The following is an 18,810-nucleotide window of genomic DNA, read 5'->3' as shown; positions in this document are numbered from 1 at the left end:
AAATCATCAGGACATCTCAGTTTTACATGTGACATACTTACTGTCAGTAATAAAATATTTGACATGACAGTCAACCTTCTACTTGGGAGGAATAAAACAAATAAGATCTCCCCCCTTTGGGGTGTCAATACAATCAAAATACAAAAAGTAAAAAATAATGCGTTTTTTTCAAAATTGTAGCTCTATCTTTGTTTATAGCGCAAAAAATAAAAACCGCAGAGGCGATCAAATACCACCAAAAGAAAGCTCTATTTGTGGGAAAAAAAGGATGTCAATTTTGTTTGGGAGCCACGTCGCACGGCCGCGCAATTGTTAGTTAAAGCGATGCAGTGCCAAATCGCAAAAAGTGCTCTGGTCAGGAAGGGGGTAAATTCTTCCGGGGCTGAAGTGGTTAAGTGTCCCTCCATGACATCTCTCTTGATCCTACATAACAGTTTTGACAATAGGCTCGTAAAAAATATAATAAGCCTAGCCCAGAAGGTGTAAGGCCTCTTTCACACGGACTGTCCGTTCAGGTCCGCCTGTCAGTTTTTTAGGCGGACCTGAACGGACCCTCCATAGACATCTATGGAGCGTCGGATGTCAGCGGTGACATGTCCGCTGACATCCGACCCGCTCCGATCCGAAAAAGTGTAACGGAGGAAAAACCTACTTTTCCATCTGTTATCGGATCGGGTGACGACGGACTCTACAGTCCGTCATCACCCGATCCCCCATAGGGGAGAGCGGCGCTCTGACAGGTCCGTTGCTGCACAGTGTGCAGCGACGGACCTGTCATTTTCCTGCTCGGCGGGGATTGGCGGAGCGATCCCCGCTGAGCAAGCGTATATTCACGGGGCGGGTCATCACTGATCCGCCCCATATGAAAGAGCCCTAACTTCTTTTCTATTTGTTGAAAGATCTATTGATTACCTTTTGTAGATTTAGGTAATATTTCTTTCAACCACCAGGTGTGTCCAAGGGCAGAAATATTTGTTCTGAAATATCTTCTAAGTAATATGTTCAGTCTTCATAATATGTATCTGCTTCTATAATGTTGATGGTATATACAGTTGTTCTCATAAGTTTACATACCCTGGCAGAATTTATGATTTCTTGGCCATTTTTCAGAGAATATGAATAATAACACAAAAACATTTCTTTCACTCATGGTTAGTGTTTGGCTGAAGCCATTTATCATCAATCAACTGTGTTTACTCTTTTTAAAGCATAATGACAACAGAAACTACCCAAATGACCCTGATCAAAAGTTTACATACCCCAGTTCTTAATACCGTGTATTGCCCCCTTTAACATCAATGACAGCTTGAAGTCTTTTGTGGTATTTGTGGATGAGGCTCTTTATCTTCTCATATGGTAAAGCTGCCCATTCCTCTTGGCAAAAAGCCTCCCATTCCTGTAAATTCTTCGGCTGTCTTGCATGAACTGCATGTTTGAGATCTCCCCAGAGTGGCTCAATGATATTGAGGTCAGGAGACTGAGATGGCCACTCCAGAACCTTCACTTTATTACTGCTGTAGCCAATGAAAGGTCGACTTGGCTTTGTGTTTTGGATAATTGTCATGTTGGAATGTCCAAGTACGTCCCATGCGCAGCTTCCTGGCTGATGAATGCAAATTTTCCTCCAGTATTTTTTGATAACATACTGCATTTATCTTGCCAACAATTTTGACCAAATTTCCTGTGCTTTGTACCTCACACATCCCCAAAACATCAGTGATCCACCTCCGTGTTTCACAGTAGGAATGGTGTACCTTTCATCATAGGCTTTGTTGACTCCTCTCCAAACGTAGTGTTTATGGTTTTGGCCAAAAAGCTAAATTTTGGTCTCATCACTCCAAATGATATTATGCCAGAAGGTTTGAGGCTTGTCTCTGTGCTGTTTGGCGTATTGTAAGCGGGATACTTTGTGGCATTTGCGGAGTAATGGCTTTCTTCTGGCGACTCGACCATGCAGCCCATCTTTCTTCAAGTGCCTCCTTATTGTGCATCTTGAAACAGCCACACCACATGTATTCAGAGAGTTCTGTATTTCATCTGAGGTTATTTGTGGGTTTTTCTTTGCATCCCAAACAATTTTCATGGCAGTTGTGACTGAAATGTTTAGTTCGTCTACCTGACCGTGGTTTGGTTTCAACAGAACCCCTCATTTTCCACTTCTTGATTAGAGTTTGAACACTGCTGATTGGCATTCTCAATTCCTTGGATATCTCTTTATATCCCTTTCCTGTTTTATACAGTTCAACTACCTTTCCTGCAGATCCTATGACAATTCTTTTGATTTCCCCATGACTCAGAATCCAGAAACGTCAGTGCAGCACTGGATGAAAGATGCAAGGGTCTGTCAGGAGTCCAGAAACTCATTGACCTTTTATACACACACACACACACTAATTACAAGTAAACAGATCACAGGTGAGGATGGTTACCTTTAATAGCCATTCAAACCCCTTTGTGTGAACTTGTGTGCATGTTATCAGGCCAAAATCACCAGGGTATGTAAACTTTTGATCAGGGTCATTTGGGTAGTTTTTGTTGTCATTATGATTTAAAAAGAGTAAACACAGTTGATTGATTTGGCTTCAGCCAAACACCAACCATGAGTGAAAGAAATGTTTTTTATCATTCATATTCTCTGAAAAATGGCCAAGAAAAAATCTGCGATTTTCTTAAAAAAAACCTCGATTCACGATTCGAATTGAGTTTTTATTTATTTTTGACACCGCGCTGGTCTTGAAGAGCTGCGGGCAGGAGTTTTTAGGTGAGGCCGCGGCTTCGGCCTAGTCCACGGCGTCAGGGCTTCGAGGACTAGGCCGAAGCCGCGGCCTCACCTAAAAACTCCTGCCCGCAGCTCTTCAGGACTGGCGCGGTGAAAAAAAATCTAAAAAAATCGATTTGTTTAAATTTTGAATCGATTTGACCTCTCAACTCAATTCAAGATTTAAATCAATTTATTCCCCAGCCCTAATATATAAATATATATATATATATATGTATATATATATATATATATATATATATATATAAAATAAAGGAATTCTGGTAACCAGTGCACTGTGAGGGTCAAATTTTACTCGTCAATATCACATAAAATTATTAAATATTGATAAATGTGTTATTCTTGTAGATACTATGAGTACTTATTCATTTAGGTAAAAACACATGCTATATGTATATATTTATGTAGACATGGTCACGATATATATGCCATTCACAATCATGATTGGTATACTTTGAAAATTTTTCTGAGTATAAAAAAAATTAGATAGTTCTTTGAGTTGCTTAACATGGCCAGTCGAACTAACTAGTTAGCCAGTTCAGCTGGATAAACAACTCTTGGAGTCTTCACAATAGTCTCTGTCCACAGACAGGGATTTCATCTGGAGAACAATCAGTCAAGTGTTTATATTGTCGACTCATCTTAGTGGTATGTTTTTTTTAATCTAACCAACCAGAAAATGTAAATAATATCTTTGGTTTCTAGCTTTGCAAATAGTTCATTTATTTAATTTATGAAACAGCTGAAATCTTTGTGACCCTTTCTTCACCTTTCGATCATGGGGGTCATGACAACATTTTTTTTTTAAAGATATTATTATTTCTTCTCAAAAGGTCTAACAATATAAATATATATAAATATACAGTGCTGTGGAAAAAGTATTTGCCCCTTCCTGTTTTTTTTAGTTTATACATTTTTTGCATATTTGTCACATTTAAATGATTCAGATCGTCAAACAAATGTTGATATTACATAAAGATAACCTGAGTAAATAAAAAATGCAGTTTTTAAATGATGGTCTAATTTATTAAGGCCCCTTTCACACGGGGCAGAGCCTAGCCGTTTTCATACAATCCGCTGGACGGATGGTGAACATATAGCCATCCGTCTGTTTTGAGCTGATCTTGATGGTTTGGATGGCAGTCGGGTGTCAGCAGACACATCTCAGCTGACATCCACCTGCCCATTGAAGTCAATGGGTGGCCCAGGCGGATCCGCCTGAAAAACGGACAGGCGGATCTGAGCTCGCCGATCGTGTAAAAGGAGCCTTAGGGAAAAAAATCTGTCCAAACCTGCCTGGCCTTATGTGAAAAAGTAATTGCTGCCCCTTGCTAAATCATGAATGAACTGTGATTAACCACATTTTTTGGAAAGCTGAGTTAAATTTCACTTGCCGCACCGAGGCCTCATTACTACCAGACCTGTTGAATCAAGAAACCACTTAAATAGAAGCTGTCTGACAAAGTGAAGCACGCTAAAAGATCTAAAAAAGCAACACATCATGCTGTGATCTAAAGAAAAGATGAGAAACAAAGTAATTGACATGTATCAGTTTGGAGAGGGTTACAAAGTCATTTCTAAGGCTTTGAGACTCCAGGGAACCATGGTGAGAGCCTTTATCCAGAGAAAACTTGGAACAGTGGTGAACCTTCCCAGGAGTGACCAGCCAACCAAAATTACTCCAAGAGCACAACGACGACTCATCCGGGAGGTCATAAAAGAACCCAGAGTCGATCGGTGGCTCTCCCTGTCGGGGGGGGGGGTCAGTGCTGATAATCAGCACATTATCAGCACAGCCCCATCAGATGTGCCACCACAGCTGCTAAAAAGTGCCCATAAGCTGCCAGTCAGTGAAACGGATGACAGTGACCAATCTCAGTGCCAATTAGTGCCCACCACAGTGCAGTCAGTGCCCATCACAGTGCCAATCAGTGCCCAGCAGTAAAATCTGTCAGCACCTCATCATCAGTGCTGCCCATCAGTGCCACCTATCAGTGCCAATCAGTACCGCCTGTCAGTGCCCATCACAGCCACCTGTCAGTGCCCATCAGTGCAACCTATTAGTGCCACCTATCAGTGCCGATCAGTGCTGCATATCAGTGCCGCCTATCAGTGCCCATCAATTCTACATATTAGTGGCTCCTCATCAGTGTCCATCAGTGCCACCTTATCAGTGCCAACTCATCAGTGCGCCTCATCAGTGCCCGTCAGCGAAGGATAAAAAGGAAATTTTATAACCGAATCGAAGAAAAACTTTTTTTTTCAAAAATTTCAGTCTTTTTTCGTTTGTTTAGCCAAAAATAAAAACCGCAGGGGTGATCAAATACCACCAGAAGAAAGCACTATTTTTGGGAACAAAATTGTAAAAATTTTGTTTGGGTACAGTGTAGCATGACTGCGCAATTTTCATTCAAAGTGCGACAGCGTTGAAAGCTGAAAATTGTCCTGGGCGGGAAGGAGCGAAAGTGCCTGGTATTGAAGTGGTTAAAATTTGTTTGATGATCTGAATCATTTACAGTAAGTGTGACAAATATGCAAAAAAATCAGGAAGGGGCAAATACTTTTTCACAGCACTGTGCATATATAGAGCTCCTATAATTTATGCAGTGCTTTACATATGAACTTGATCTTAGTAATCCTTATGAATATTGTTATTAACCAATAGATAATTTAAACATACACTTATATAGCAAAAATGGCAGGAATATAGAATAATCTGTTCTGTAATGCTGGATTCACACCGGGTGGCTGGATGGAGATGACTGTGTATATTGGATGGAGATGACTCGGTGTACTGGATGTAGATTACTCTGTGTACCCGCTGTAGATTACTCTGTGTGTACAGGATGGAGATGACTGTGTATATTGGATGGAGATGACTCTGTGTACCCGCTGTAGATTACTCTGTGTGTATAGGATGGAGATGACTGTGTGTACAGGATGGAGATGACGTTTCCATTCCTCAATATGATGTCTGTGCAGGAGGGACACACTCACCATGATATATGTAGTCAGGTCCAAGGTGTGAGGAGTCAGGTGACCTGGGTAGGCTGTACACTTGACCTACAGCGCCTGATGTTACTGGGTTCTGTAATTGCAGTTAGGGCCCCCCCCCCCCCCCGTCTTGCATTTGACATCAGGCTCATGCTCCTCATCCATGCTCACTTCCTGTCCATTCGTGCTGCTGTGCAGACTTACCTGTCCCAAGCCCTGAGTCTACTCAGTCCACCCTCTGAGTTCCTGCAGGGGAACCTGCCTCACACACACCTGCTGCAGACATACCAACCTGCAAAAACTCATTTCAGGGAGGTGGCAAACTCATTTTAGGGAGGTGATGCTTTGTGCTGGCGCTGACCCCCCGATTAAATGCAGCCTATCATTATCCATCTGTGCCACCTCATCAGTGCCTACCAGCACAGCCCATCATGCAGCCTATCAGTGACCATCAGTGTCCATTCGTGCCACCTCATCAGTGCTCACCAGTGCACCCCATCAGTGTCCCTCAGTGCAGCCTATCAGTGTCCTTCAGTGCCACCTCATCAGTGCCCACCAGTGCAGCCTATCGGTGTCCATCAGTGCAGCCTATCAGTGTCCATCAGTGCCACCTCATCAGTGCCCACCAGTGCAGCCCATCAGTGCCACCTCATCAGTGCCCACCAGTGCAGCCTATCAGTGCCTATCAGTGCAGCTTATTAGTGTCAATCAGTGTCCTTCAGTGCCACCTCATCAGTGCCCACCAGTGCAGCCTATCGATATCCATCAGTGCAACCTATCAGTGCCCACCAGTGCAGCCCATTAGTGCCACCTCATCAGTGCCCACCAGTGCAGCCTATCGGTATCCATCAGTGCAGCCTATCAGTGTCCATCAGTGCCACCTCATCAGTGCCCACCAGTGCAGCCCATCAGTGCCACCTCATCAGTGCCCACCAGTTCAGCCTATCAGTGCAGCCTATCAGTGTCAGTCAGTGTCCTTCAGTGTCACCTCATCAGTACCCACCAGTGCAGCCTATCGATATCCATCAATGCAGCCTATCATTGTCCATCAGTGCCCACCAGTGCAGCCCATCAGTGCCACCTCATCAGTGCCCACCAGTGCAGCCTATCAGTGTCCATCAGTGCAGCCTATCAGTGTCAATCAGTGTCCTTCAGTGCCACCCCATCAGTGCCCACCAGTGCAGCCTATCAGTGTAGATCAGTGCAGCCTATCAGTGTCTTTGAGTGCCACCTCTTCAGTGACTATCAGTGCAGTGTCCATCAGTGCCCACCAGTGCAGCCCATCAGTGTCCATCAATGCCACCTCATCAGTGCCCACCAGTGCAACCCATCAGTGTCCATCAGTGCAGCCCATTAGTGTCCATCAGTGCCACCTCATCAGTGCCTACCAGTGCAGCCCATCAGTGTCCTTCAGTGCACCTCATCAGTGCTCACCAGCGCAGCCCATCAGTGTCCATCAGTGCCTACCACTGCAGCCCATCAGTGTCCTTCAGTGCCACCTCATCAGTGTCCACCAGTGCAGCCTCAGTGCCACCAGCGGAGTGCTCCCAGCTCTGTCCTGCCCCCTCCTCTGGCCACAGACAGAAGGCAGAGCAGCCCGAGCACCTGCTGCGGCCATTCTCCATTCGGCTGCTCCAGTTGCTCTGTCTGTGCCTGAGTGACAGGCCCAGCCAAGAGATTGCCCGGCGCTCACAGGGGTCTGGGAGCCTGCAGCCAAATATGGGAGACTCCCGCAACTTGTGGGAGACTTGGGATGTCTGCTGCTGCACCAGAACTTGAACACTGGCTGACAATCACCTCCGAGGCTCATGCTGGCCACACCCCCTCCCCAAGTCCCACTCAATCACTTAAGACAGAAGCCACCACCTGACCTTGCATCAGTGAGCCCTCAGACAGCTGCCTAAACAGCTCAGCTGCTGGGGGAGGAGGTGAAGGGAGGGATCTGTGTCTCCAGTCAGCGAGACAGCCACATATTTGTGAGTGCTAGAAATCATACAGCATACAGAGCTTGACCCGAATTTGAAGAACTTCAATTGTCCGTGACAGACCTTGATTTTTGGGATGCAGACAAGGTCATTTTGGCACATCTGTCAAAAATGTGTGAGTGTCCTGGATAATTTGTGACAGTTGACTACTATGGACTTTCGCAAGTGCAGTTGCTCCAGATCTTAGTAAATGAGGTGAAGCTTCACTTTACAAAGAATACCCAATCACATTCAAGGAAAAATAAAAACACAGCATTTTTGCTTGCACATAATTGGATAATGAAAATCAGCAGAGGTCCCCCTCATTTACTAAGCTCTGGAGCAACTGCACTTGCAAAAGTGCACAGTCTATTTGCCTTTAGTAAACCAGCTCTACATGTGAAGTTCTCCCTGCTTATTCTAGCAGTGAGAAATTAATCATTGGAGGAGAGGCAAGTTGCGTAACTTTGAAAGGTCAGGTGGCTGGGTTTTCCTCCTGGCTTTTTTTTTAATCTCCCAAAGCCACCAGAGAACTAAGTGCCTTTTTAAAGCACAAGCAGTGGTATGTCTGCAGAAAGGCCATACCTCTGCTTTTAAAATGGACACTATAGTGCGGGGGTCAGTAACCTGTAGATTACAATCTACCAGTAGATCGCGGCCAGGTGACTGGTAGATCTCAGTCTGGGCTTGCTGACCCGCCATTCCAGAGCATCAGGCAGAGTGCAATGCAGAGGGATTACTTGTAAAGTTGGAGCTGTAGTAGGGAGCAAGAGACGCATAAGCCAATGTCTCCTCTGTAGTGCTGGCTCCTGTCCCATGTGGAGTGATACCAACTCCACTTCACCTCTTATCCCGGCTAGTGGTCTCCAGAGTGGTGCCAGCAGCAGGAAAGAAGAAATCTTCAGGTCAGTGTGAAGCAATACACTGGGCATAATAGTATAAGGCTGCTTTCACACTGATGTGCTGCGGTTTACCCACACCGCGGGTGCACTGTACCTGCAGCTTTTCTGTGGGTTTGCTGTGCTTAACCATAGACTTCTATTATATCCTTCTGTTTTACCACCCCCCCCCCCCCCCCCCCAACTTTACGTGTGAATGAGCCCTAAAGGTGCCACTGCCAAATGCAACTAAGGGCTCATTCACAAGTGAAGCAGGCACTGCTGCTCCTCTGCAAAGCGATCCAAGTGTGTGTTGACAATATGTTGCCTCCTCACCACCTTATTTAAACCCATGATTGCTGTACAGTGCACATGATTGCGACAGGTAGTACGGCAATTAGAGGTTTAAATCAGGTGTGAGGAGGCGACACTGTGCTTGGTGATCTTTGACTTCTCCCGTGTTGTTCAGGTAGATCTCCACCTCTTTAGGGTTGCCTACTCCTGCTATAGTGTGTATATATGACAGTCCCACTAAAAACAGGACTGTTGGGCTGTGTGAAATAAAGAGTATTCTAAGGTGTGTGTGAATTCTATTAAGCTGTATTCTGAGTGAGCATTAAATTGTTTCCCGTATAGCTTCAGTGCCCATCATTTTCATACAAGTGTCAGCTGGATCACATCTGGCACTTATATATACAAGCCTTAGGGCTAATTCTGCTGCTCAGTACATGAATGGGTTTATTCTTCTAGAAACATATTAGAAATAAGTACATTTGAAAAAAAAAAACTCGCTGTTGTGGTTGTCTTTGTTTTTCTACACACTTTCTTCCCAGCATTCCATCAAGAAACACTCTGAACACAGATGTTGATTTACTAAAACTATAGAGTGCAAAATCTGGTGCAGCCGCACATAGTAGCCAATCAACTTCTAACTTCAGCTTGTTCAATTAAAGCATAACTAAAGGCAAAACTTGTTTTCTTAGTTTTTGGATGGAGTGGAGAGGATTTAGAACACCCTTCAGTTTTTATTGCTGTCTGTGCCCCCATTACAGAGATTCGCCCTCTCTATTTGTCCTGTTTACCATTATCATGGATAGTGAAAGTAAAAGAAAATCCCCAGATGTTGGGTTGTCCCCAGAAAAAGTAATAGAGGGGAAATCTTCCAATGGGGACACTAGTTCTGGTGACCTATGGTCCCCAAGAGATTCTTTTAATTTCCGCTCACTTCCTGTTTTGGCAATGGGACAGGAAATTAACCACTTCCCACCCGCCCTATAGCGGATTGATGTCCGGGAAGTGGTTCCGTTATCCTGACTGGACGTCATATGACGTCCAGCAGGATAACATGCCGCCGCACGCCCGCGCATCGCGGCGATCGGTGGAACGGTGTGTCAGCCTGACACACCGCTACACCGATCTTGGTAAAGAGCCTCCGGCGGAGGCTCTTTACCACGTGATCAGCCATGTCCAGTCACGGCTGATCACGCTGTCAATGGGAAGAGCCGTTGATTGGCTTTTCCTCACTCCCGTCTGACAGACGCGAGTAGAGGAGAGCCGGCAGTTCTCCTGACAGGGGGGGTCTGCGCTGATTGTTTATCAGCGCAGCCCCCCCTCAGATCACCACACTGGACCACCAGGGATCGCCACTAGGACCACCAGGGAAGGGGCAACATGTGGATGACCAGGTATGTACCCCATGGCCATCCACATGTGCCCAATCTGTGCCAATCAGTGCCCACAAATGGGCACTGATTGGCACCATTATGTTCCAGATCTGCCCAGCAATGCCACCAATATATTTTATCAGTGCCACCTGTCATTGCCCATCGGTGCCACCTGTCAGTGCCCATCTGTGCCCATCAGTGCCCACCTATCAGTTCCCATCAGTGCCACACATCAGTGCCACCCATAAGTACCCATCAGTGCCACCCATATGTACCAATCAATGCCACCTACGAGTGCCCATCAGTGCCGCCTATGAGTGCCCATCGGTGCCACCTATGAGTGCCCATCAGTGCCGCATACCAGTGCCACCTATCAGTGCCGCCTATCAGTGCCCCTCATCAGTGCCCATCAGTGCCACCTCATCAGTGCCACCTCATTGGTGCCACCTCATTGGTGCCCATCAGTGCCGCCGTATCGGTGCCCGTCAGTGCAGCCATATCAGTGCCCGTCATTGAAGGAGAAAACGTACTTATTTACAAAAAATTTTAACAGAAACAAAGAAAAACTTGTTTTTTTTCGAAATTTTCGGTCTTTTTTTATTTGTTGCGCAAAAAATAAAAACCGCAGAGGTTATCAAATACCACCAAAAGAAAGCTCTATTTGTGGGAACAAAATGAAAAAAAAATTTGTTTGGGTACAGTGAAGCATGACCTTGCAATTGTCATTCAAATTGCGACAGCGCTGAAAGGTGAAAATTGGCCTGGGCGGGAAGGTGTCTACGTGCCTGGTATTGAAGTGGTTAAAGGAAGTCTCCCCTATGGAAAAAGATGGCAAAAATAAACTTTACGAGTAGGGGTGCACCAAATGGAAATTTTGGTACCGAAACTAAATATGCAGGATGCACTTAGCCGAAAACCGAAACCGAAATTGACAGTTTTTATAAAATATTTATATTTTTCTATATAATTTGTATTATATTCGACTTTCTAATGAATATCATCAATTTAAAGCTGAGTTCCAAAAATGGAACTTCCACTTTAAGTACTCGTGACCCCCTGACATGTAATTTTTTTTTGGGGGGGGGGGCGGGTACCTAGTTTTCACAGGTTCCCAGCTCCCACTTCTTCTCCTGGCGCCGGAAGTTCACCTCTCCTCCCTACCTCCCTGCAATGTTCTGGGACATGTCACAGGTCCCAAAAGATTGACCGGCCATTCATAATGCGCAGCACGTGAAGCTACAGCCAGGCGCCCACACTTGCAATGCCGGCGCCGCAGAGAGGAGGGGGAGAGAAGTGTGGCTTCGGGTGGCCGCATTGCTGTATCCTGGGACAGGTGAGTGTCTATTAAAAGTCAGCAGCTACACTTTTTGTAGCTGCTGACTTTTAAATGGGTGGAACTCCGCTTTAAATGAATATGAATTGATTGTTGGCCATTATTGGCACCTTTAGTGCAAGAAAAGCTCAAGAAAAATGCAGTCTGCAGTCTCTGACCATCTCTTGTATCATGTCCTCAGTCTCTAACCATCTCTTGTGTCATGTCTATAATCTCTTACTTAAACTTAAACACACTGCTAATAGTATTAGCAAAATTTCCATTTGGTGCACCTCTAGCAGACATGATACAGGAGATGATCAGAGACTGCAGACATGATACAAGAGATCAATGCAGCCTCACCGGTGCCTCTCAGATGCAGCCTCACCAGTGCCTGTCAGATGCAGCCTCACCAGTGCCTGTCAGATGCAGCCTCACCGGTGCCTGTCAGATGCAGCCTCAACGGTGCCTGTCAGTTGCAGCCTCACCAGTGCCTGTCAGATGCAGCCTCACCAGTGCCCGTCAGATGCAGCCTCACCGGTGCCCGTCAGATGCAGCCTCACCGGTGCCCGTCAGATGCAGCCTCACCGGTGCCCATCAGATGCAGCCTCACCAGTGCCCTTCAGATGCAGCCTCATCAGTGACTGTCAGATGCAGCCTCACCAGTGCCTGTCAGATGCAGCCTCACCAGTGCCTGTCAAATGCAGCCTCACCAGTGCCCTTCAGATGCAGCCTCACCAGTGCCTGTCAAATGCAGCCTCACCAGTGCCCGTCAGATGCAGCCTACCTGCACCCGGATCAGAGTGGTGATCTCCTGCTGTGTCACGGAGCTGGATTTGAATTTCCCGGCCGCAGTAACAATGTCTTGCCTCCTGTGATCACGTCACACTGATTCAATTTCCCGAATTGGATCCGTGTGCCGTCTATCACAGGAGGTAGGACATTGTTACTGCAGCCGCCCGGACAATTTAGCTCCGTGACACCAGGAAATCACTGCTCTGCGTGAGGAGGAGGGAGGGGAAGACTCTGAGCAATGTGCGGCACCCGGGGCGGACCCCGCCCGCTTTTCACTGCCATTATCAGCACCTTTTGTTCTTTCGGCCGCATGCCGAAAACACAGTTTTCAGCCGACAATTTCGGTGCAGCACTACCTTCAGGGGTTATAACCCCCCCTTGCTCTATCTAAAATGAAAAAAAAATAAAACGTTTTGCCTATAGTTCTACTTTAAGCTTTGACAAAAAAAACCTAGAAGCTGGTTTCTATGCAGAGTTGCATCAGATTTTGCACTCTCCAGTTATAGTAAATCAACCCCACAGTCTCTTCTCTGCCTTAACGTACTTAAAACAATAATAAAGCAATGTTGACGTGTAACTTCAACTAAAACTTTTAATCTTTGAGCCTTAGATTTCTGAGGAAGGGTAAGAATATCTGTTAGTTTTCATCAATATCTGTGTCCTCAAAGGTAAGATCTTCCTTCAGTTCCTGTTTTAGAGATAACAATTGCCAGGACAGAAAGTGAGGAGATGGCTTCCGGTGCTGAAGGAGACAAGAATAAAAAATGGCAAATGTTCAAACCATTTAGTACAAAAAATATTACCTGGCTTTAACCACTTTAGGCTTTACTGCTACAGAGCGGCCTGCTGCGCTGGATCACGTATATTTACGTGATCCAGCATTTAGGGGTAGGGTCGCGCGGCCCCAACTGTGCTGTCATTCGCTACAGCACAAGCCAATTAGCGGGTCCCAGCCAATGATTTATGACCATGACCCACTGATCGGCTGAGCGAATGACTGAATGACTGAAGATGGTAAACAACACAGGGCTCTCTTCAAAGTACAGCAATGTGGCTGTTTTTTTTTCCCTGCAAAACAGGGAGTAAAACAGTCACATCGTTTAGTAAAAGCAGCACACATTACACATTGTTAGGCACACAGTCATGGAGTCGTTGTGAAGCCACTCCTTCATTATTTTAGCTGTGTGCTTAGGGTCATTGTCTAGTTGGAAGGTAAACCTTCGGCCCAGTCTGAGGTCCTGAGCACTCTGGAGAAGGTTTTCATCCAGGATATCCCTGTACTTGGCCGCATTCATCTTTCCCTCGATTGCAACCAGTCGTCCTGTCCCTGCAGCTGAAAAACACCCCCACAGCATGATGCTCCCACCACCATGCTTCACTGTTGGGACTGTATTGGACAGATGATGAGCAGTGCTCCACACATACTGTTTAAAATTAAGGCCAAAAAGTTCTGTCTTGGTCTCATCAGACCTGAGAATCTTATTTCTCACCATCTTGGAGTCCTTCAGGTGTTTTTTTTAGCAAACTCCATGCGGGCTTTCATGTGTCTTGCACTGAGGGGAGGCTTCCGTCGGGCCACTCTGCCATAAAGCCCCAACTGGTGGAGGGATGCAGTGATAATTGACTTTCTACAACTTTCTACTATCTCCCGACTGCATCTCTGGAGCTCAGCCACAGTGATCTTTTGGGTTCTTCTTTACCTCTCTCACCAAGGCTCTTCTCCCCCGATAGCTCAGTTTGGCCGGACGGCCAGCTCTAGGAAGGGTTCTGGTCGTCCCAAACGTCTTCCATTTAAGGATTATGGAGGCCACTGTGCTCTTAGGAACCTTAAGTGTAGCAGAAATTTTTTTGTAACCTTGGCCAGATCTGTGCCTTGCCACAATTCTGTCTCTGAGCTCTTCAGGCAGTTCCTTTGACCTCATGATTCTCATTTGCTCTGACATGCACTGTGAGCTGTAAGGTCTTATATAGACAGGTGTGTGGCTTTCCTAATCAAGTCCAATCAGTATAATCAAACACAGCTGGACTCAAATGAAGGTGTAGAACCATCTCAAGGATGATCAGAAGAAATGGACAGCACCTGAGTTAAATATATGAGTGTCACTGCAAAGGGTCTGAATACTTAGGACCATGTGATATTTCAGTTTTTCTTTTTTAATAAATCTGCAAAAATGTCATCAATTCTGTGTTTTTCTGTCAATATAGGGTGCTGTGTGTACATTAATGAGGACAAAAATGAACTTAAATGATTTTAGCAAATGGCTGCAATATAACAAAGAGTGAAAAATTTAAAGGGGTCTGAATACTTTCCGTCCCCACTGTGTATATATATATATATATATATATTATTATTATTATATTATTATACAGGATTTATGTAGCGCCAACAGTTTACGCAGTGCTTGACAATATGAAAGGAGACAATACAATAAAATACAAGAGGATTAAGAGGGCCCTGCTCAGAAGAGCTTACAATCTAATAAGGTCGGGCAGGTGGTACAAAAGGTTGTAACTGTGTGGAATGAGCTGTTGGAAGTGGTAGGAGATTAGTTGGAGACGTGATAAGCTTCCGTTAAGAGATGAGTTTTCAGGGATCGCCTGAAGGTAGCAAGAGCAGGGGATAGCCGGACCAGTGGAGGTAGCAAGTTCCAGAGGATAGGAGAGGCTCTGGAGAAATCCTGGAGACGAGCATGGGAGGAGGAGACGAGAGAGCTTGAGAATAGGAGGTCTTGAGAGGAGCGGAGAGGTCAATTTGGATGATATTTGGAGACAAGATTGGTGATGTAGCTCGGGGCAGAGTTGTGAATGCCTGTGTATGTTGTGGTTAGTATTTTGAATTTAATTCGCTGGGTGATTGGGAGCCAGTGTAGGGATTGGAGGAGAGGGTTGGCAGACACTGAGCGGTTGGTAAGGTGGATAAGTCTGGCAGCAGTATTCATGATAGACTGAAGAGGGGATAGCCACTGGAGAGGTAGGCCAATGAGAAGGGAGTTGCAATAGTCAAGGCGAGAGATAACAAGGGCGTGAATGAGGAGCTTGGTGGTTTCATTTGTTAAAAAGGGGCAAATTTTAGAGATGTTACGGAGGTGAATTCTACAAACTTTTGACAACGATTGGACTTGGGGCTGAAATGACAAGTCAGAGTCTAGGATTACACCTAGTACCCTGGCATGAGGGGAGGGACTGATGGTTGCATTGTTGATTTTGATGGAAAAGTCATGGAGGGGGGCACGGGCGGGGGGGAATATTAATAGCTCAGTTTTAGAGAGATTTAGTTTAAGGAAGTGGTGCGAAATCCATGCTGATATGTCTAGATATATATATATATATATATATATATATATATATATATATATATATATATATATATATATATTCTTTTTTTTCAGTCTTTTTTTCGTTCATATAATAAAAAACCCAGTGGTGATCAAATACCACCAAAGCCACAAAAGCTCAATTTGTGTGAAATTATTTTTAACAATTTCATTTTGGTACAGCGTTGTAAAACCGCCCAATCACCAGGTAAATTAGTACAGTGCAAATGGCAAAAAATGGCCTGGTCGTAAAGGGGCCAAAATCTTCTGAAGCTGAAGTGGTTAGCAATTAAAAGAGTGCCTTCTTTATTTATACCCCACCAGGTGCAAAAAATTAAATTTGTAAAAAATAAATATACTTGCCTTGGCTCAGCTTCTGACACTTCCGGTACGCACAGGCGATGTAACAATACCTCTTAGGAGAGCTCTACTTTAAGAGCTCATGAACACAGGACGTTTAAAAAAATGCCAGCACTGCTGTCAGAAAAAGCGCATGTCAAATTGGCGGCAATTGCTGGCAATGGCACGTGCTAATCAGTATGATGCTGTATTTGCGGCGCTGCACCGATTTCAAAAAGTAGCTTCTGTATTACTTTTTGCGATTTCGGGGTGTGATTTCCTTTGACATCTGTGCAGAAACCCGCACAAATGTCTGTGAAATTGCAGCCGAAATCGGGACTGACATGCGAAAGTGAAATCATGCGAGTTTAGCTGAACTTGCACGGCTTCATTCCCACAGTTCAGTGTAAACCTGGGCTTAGCCTCATTTTTACAGTAAACACACTCCCTAAAATGTAAAAACACCTAAAACCGCTAAACATGGCTAAACGCAGCTAAAAGCTTGTTACAGCATTTAGCCGCGTTTAGCAGCGTTTTTTGGTGTTTAGCATTTTTACCTGTCAGTTTCTCGTACTAAAGATGATGGCGCCTGCACGCTAAGCCGATTGAGGAATCAGCCCGGGTGCCAACATTGCTGGATCCCTGGACAGGTAAGTGTCCTTATATTAAAAGTTGGCAGCTACAGTATTTGTAGCTGCTGACGTTTTAATTTTTTTGCCCAGACTGCAGTCCCTTTTGTAATGCAGTAGATGAAAAACAATGCTTACTTTCCCTTGACATCAGAAGATGTCCAGCGGTGCCATCAGCACAGAACTGGTGGAAACCAGTGAGACCCAGGTACACCCATCTACTGTCCGGAGAAGTCTGGCAAGAAGTGGTCTTCATGGAAGAATTGCCGCCACAGAACCATACTTCTGAGGTGGAAATAAGGCTAAGTGACTTAACTATGCATGAAAACATAGGAACTAGGGTGCTAAAAAATGGCAGCAGGTGCTCTGGATTGATGAGTCAAAATTTGAAATATTTGGCTGTAGCAGGAGACAGTTTGTTTGCTGAAGGGCTATAGAGCGGTACAATAGAGCCAGTTCTCTGAAGAAGAGGGCTTGACCTTTGAAACGCATCAGCTGTGCTTGGACACTATGAGGTCTTCCTATGACATCAGCGGAGTGTGGTGGAATTGGAAGTCTCATCGGTTTGTCTAGATATGCTCGTGCGACATGAGTTTGCGAGTAATGTACTAGGTTAGTGCGCTCTCTCTCTCTTTTGCAGTTTTGTAGTTCGCCTAAGAATACCCACAGTCCTGAGAGGGCAGCAAGATGGCTGTGCACTACACAAGTAGCCAAGAAGCAAATGCTTTTACCACACCTGACCACAGGAGGTTACATTTATGACAATATGGCAGGGAAATCTCAATGACAGCCAGCTTCACTTATACCTCACATATCACGTTCCGGTGGATTGGCCCTTTGATTTGCAATTATCATAACAGCATAGTAAAAGTTATTGGTATCCCTTTAAATCACCTTTACTTAGTATGCATGGCAGGCAGCAGGTTTTAATGCAGATGACTGGAAGTTGTACAGAAGGAACACTGAGGTGGACAGTGAGAAGAATGAAGTGAGAGGAGGTGTGTGGGGGAGATTGGAAGACGTCTCTGCCTACAGCAATGACTCACACGCTGACTGACAGCTTTCAAATCTCATGCAATGTTATAAGATGATACTCTTGTTGAATTAACATTTAAATCTGCTCTGAATCTCACATAAAAAAAATAAAAATAAAACCTTGCCAGGAAAATAGATAGACATCTGCAGACACAAAATATTGCAGACAAGGTGTAAAAGAGAATGTAAGGACACATACTGTACCTAGCAATTTCAAAAATAGTAAACTTAGCAATACAACGGTTGATTCAGGAAATGAGTTCACTTGCCATATAGGCCCCATGCACATAGGACATTTAGCCTCAGTGCATAAGACTACGGCATTCAGGTGTGGGTGTTTAGCCCCGCTGCCGGCAGCCTATAAGCTCTATGGGAGGCTGACAGCTGCTGCGGCACCGAGCGGTACTAACATTTAGGGTAGTATGCGCCCAGGGACAAATGCCCCTAGGTGCAGCAGCTGTCAGCCTCTTATAGAATTTTTCAGGCTGCCGGTAGCAGACTGGACAGTGCGCATGTGCCTTCCACCCGGAATCTCATGCACTAGGGCTAAACTGCTGAAGAGTGATAGAGGATAGTTTTCCCTTTTCGGGTCCATGCACACTTGCTTAAAAATCGCTTCTTCTACATGGGGTTTTGTGTTCTGCCTGTAGAAGCAGCTCAATGTTATCCTATTCATGCATGTGTATGCATGCCAAGCACTAAGCCTTTGTACTGTCTCTGTGCTATGTGTGCCATCATTGCTTCAATACAATAAAGCATGTAGACATGGGCAAGAGTTTTATTTTTTGTTTAACCCATCATTAGAATGCAGACAGTACATGATCTAAGCTATTTGGGCCACTGAATGATGGTTGGTGCCAGCTGCATCTCGAAATCTGCTGCTCCTCTGGGATTTCACCACTTTGAGGTATTTTAGAGTTTGTGGAGTATGGTGCAGGAAACATCCACTGGGCAGCAGTTCTGTGTATGCCGGAGCTGTATAAATAGGAGAAATAAAATTAGAAATGATTTCATATGCAGCAATTAAAAGACGTTGGGGGGCCCAAGATCAAACTGACTACCCACCACTGCCTTCCATGCATAGAAGGCTTTTCTGGCCCAGCAGCA

The 18,810-nt window shown here is 45.1% G+C and overlaps 1 protein-coding gene across 4 annotated transcripts in view; it reads left to right on the top strand.

Annotated features, from left to right (window-relative positions):
• ANKS1B (ankyrin repeat and sterile alpha motif domain containing 1B) overlaps positions 1-18,810 on the top strand; it is a 241,738-nt gene that overhangs the window by 84,950 nt on the left and 137,978 nt on the right. The window lies entirely within an intron of this gene.

The sequence above is a fragment of the Aquarana catesbeiana genome, linkage group LG03 (assembly GCF_042186555.1).
Source record: "Aquarana catesbeiana isolate 2022-GZ linkage group LG03, ASM4218655v1, whole genome shotgun sequence".
In the NCBI taxonomy this organism is placed as follows: domain Eukaryota; kingdom Metazoa; phylum Chordata; class Amphibia; order Anura; family Ranidae; genus Aquarana; species Aquarana catesbeiana.
The sequence above is the reverse complement of the archived record's forward strand: the minus strand, read 5'-3'. Positions and strand labels throughout refer to the sequence as shown.